Source organism: Capsicum annuum, chromosome 3 (assembly GCF_002878395.1).
Source record: "Capsicum annuum cultivar UCD-10X-F1 chromosome 3, UCD10Xv1.1, whole genome shotgun sequence".
NCBI lineage: Eukaryota > Viridiplantae > Streptophyta > Magnoliopsida > Solanales > Solanaceae > Capsicum > Capsicum annuum.
In genome coordinates, this window is record NC_061113.1 from 1,733,946 (window position 1) to 1,737,189 (window position 3,244).

Below are 3,244 nucleotides of genomic sequence, written 5' to 3' on the forward strand. Positions count from 1 at the left end.
TGTACATCCCTCCTTATTTTATTTCATCAACTTTATTTTGTTTTTAAAAATTCTACAAAGTCGTAAGCATCTCAATGATCTAATTCTAAAAATACTCTAATTTGTCATTGTGGGAATGCGACTGTCTTGAGGACGTCACGCACGGATTCAAATCCAGATCGCAAATTTTATAATTGTACAATTGCAAAGGTAAGGTGTGCGTGTTTTTTTTAAAAAGTTAACGATTATATAATTATTATTTTTTTCTAGGATAATGGCGCATGCTCATTTTTCAAATGGCTTGATGATCTATCACCTCCATCCAGTCCATCAACGTTTATTTAGGGACTCGAGACATCAAATTTTCAAGGCTTGACAAAATTTAATCTACTACAAAGCCTCCAACAATGCGAAGAAAATAAAGATTTTCTCATGACTTTGTTCAAAGAAGTCGAAGAACAGAGGGATCACATTAAACTATTACTACATGACACCCAAATAGAGAGGGATCAACTAAACCAAACATTGATTTTGGCCGAAGAAAGAGAGAATGTCCTAAAAATGATGTTATGTGCTATAATGCTAGTATTCGTTCTTTGGAAAAGTGTAACATGGATGTAGTGATATTGAATTAATAATAATAGTTCTACTTTTGTATAATGTTAAATACTATGTTTTATAGAACCATAGTCGATTAAACAACACGTCAACTTAAATTCGACCAACAGGGTAATGATAGACTATGTATACAGTATATGAAATATTAAGTATGCATTCTATGATATCAAGCATACAATGTACCAACTATGACCACACCCTGCATATTCAAATTCCACAAATCAGTTTGATAGAAACAGATTCAGCTCAGAATCATAACAAGTTTCATAAAATAAAAGAATAATTGTCATATTCTACCACCAGATTCTTCAAACTTCATATTTGTGAAATAAAAAAAAAATTATCATATCCTAACAACTCATCATTTAACAACAAATTAAACATCTTAGCATTTAAATGTCTCTTTCCCTAAGTTCCTCATCAACACAAGTGTTACTGTTGATTTCATCAACAATGTCCATGACCACATCTGTTTGGACATCTTCAATTTCTTTTTTCTCAACAATTGCAGCTGCTTCTTCATTCTCACCTTCTTCTCTTTTTTTTCAGCATGTGCATCAGCTGCTGCTTCTTCAGTTTCCTTTTCTTCCACATCTTCTTTTCTTACTTCACCTGCAGCAGCTGTTTTTTCCTCAGCTTTAGCAGCTGTTTCGTCCCAAGCTTCTTCTTTTCGTTCACCTGCTTCTTGCTCAACTTCTTCTTTGTCAACTTCTTCAACAACAGTTTTTTCTTTTTCCGCGCCTCCTTGTTCATCTTTTGCCACTTCTGCTACTTTTCCACCTTCTTCTTGGCTCTTATCTTCTTCATCATCCTTCTTTTTCCTCTTCTGCCACAACAGTGGCTAACTCATCCATTTTGCTCTTTTTTCTCCTTCTTCATTCCTCTCCAATACATGCGCATGCACTACTTCATAATATTACAAAGTGTTACTGATATTTAAAGCTGAATATTCATTAACAACATCAATAAATGAATGAAGTTGCCTCGCTCATGTTGTCGCTCATCATTTTCCTTTTTCTTCATTCTTTTCTCTTTGATATAGGCAGCAATACCCAACACCGCTTCCTCGAGCGCAGCCACACGCTTATGAAGATCACCAACGCGTACTCCAACGAGGTTACCACCAAAATCCCCGTCATCATCACTGTCCTCATTTGACGTGAGAACAGTCACCCCTTCTAACTCTTTCTTCAAGCCATCGAGGATGTTATTCTTCACCTCTCCGTATATGGCTCAAACGTAATAATGTAATCCATCTTCGTCTCACGAACAGTAGGGATGATGTACGGGTGCACGTTCTACCAACTATCAATTAACAATTACATAACATTCGATAAAACGGTACTCTTATTGCATTATAGAAAATAAGTTCATACCTCGATAACTTTTCCTTTATACTTGAATAGGTCGCCTTCGATTATCTTGCCGCTTTTTGAAGTGTGTCATCTGAGGATGCGGGGGATGGGTAAGGGCTCATCCATTGATTTTCCAACAAATTATCCAAGATGAGGAAAGGCCTCATAGATCCAAATCTGTAAGCAGTAAAGCAGTGAAAAAATAACTATGAGTCTATGACATAGTATAAATAAAATGATAATCTACGATAAACTCACTAAAGGGTTTATGATAGATACCATGAATTCCCAAGGAAATCCGAATAAAGCATAGGATGCCTTCTGTTTCTCATCAAATACTTCCTTCTGCTTCTTCAGGTCACTTTTCTTCTTCAGATAGTCCATGGTCAATTGAAATGTCTCTTTCCCCCACGAATACTTCTCGAAGAAACTCAAAGAGTCGACCATTCGAATCAATTTTGTGTTGACAACCTTCATCGAATCTTTCGCCAACAACATGGTGTGCAAGAACCACAGTAGACAACACTTCAACTTCTGGTTCTCGTTCAGTTTATTCCCTCTGATTAGGTGTAATAAGTTGGCCGCCGTGATGTTTTTATTTTTTGTCACCTTAAAACAAAATTGTCCCCCTTTTCTAACACCTTCTTCATTTTTTATTCACTGGGGTATGATAAGCAGTTCAGCCCCGTGATCAAATAAAACTTTTTCAAGCCAAAACAGACAGGCTTGTTAACGCAGAACCACATCTCATGACGCATCTTATCATTCTTACCGCGTCGCAACAGCAACTAATGGACCAACTGCCCATTGAACTTGAGATGTTCCAGCAGGTTCCTCAGGTGTCCAAAACAGGACCGCTTGAATCTTTTCTTCAATTCTTGGTCGACAAGAATTTGCTTAAATTCTCGATAAGCAGCTATTCTTGATCTGATCGATATCTTTGTCGGGAAAGATCCGACATCGTCAATTATCGTTCGAAGGTCATACCGCTCCACGAAAATACACCTTGAAAGATATGGCATAGACAACGAATCATTATCCCCATCATCACTATTACGCCCACTTCATTCGCACTCTTTACTGTCACAATTGACACTCCGCTTGGCAAACATCTTCATTAGAATCGACGTAGTTGCTTATCTCCTTTAACTCCGAATCTGATTCGAACATCGACTCTTCAATTTTTCTTTCTTTTTGACACTTTTTCAACTGCCGCAGTTCTTCTTTTTCTACTACTACCAGCGATATCGTCTTTCTGTTTAAGAATAATAACTTTTCTACCCATTTTCAAC

At 37.0% G+C, this 3,244-nt stretch overlaps 1 long non-coding RNA gene across 2 annotated transcripts; it reads right to left on the bottom strand.

Moving 5' to 3' along the window:
* Window positions 1–1,183: 1,183 nt before the first annotated feature.
* Window positions 1,184–3,238, bottom strand: LOC107864396. Of its 2 annotated transcripts, XR_007053305.1 has the most exons (3): window positions 2,232–3,238; window positions 1,974–2,129; window positions 1,184–1,902 (listed from the first exon to the last, which is right to left on the bottom strand). It is a non-coding gene; the product is annotated as an uncharacterized LOC107864396 (long non-coding RNA). The 2 variants fall into 2 exon arrangements; XR_007053304.1 differs by having other exon boundaries at window positions 1,184–2,129.
* Window positions 3,239–3,244: the final 6 nt, after the last annotated feature.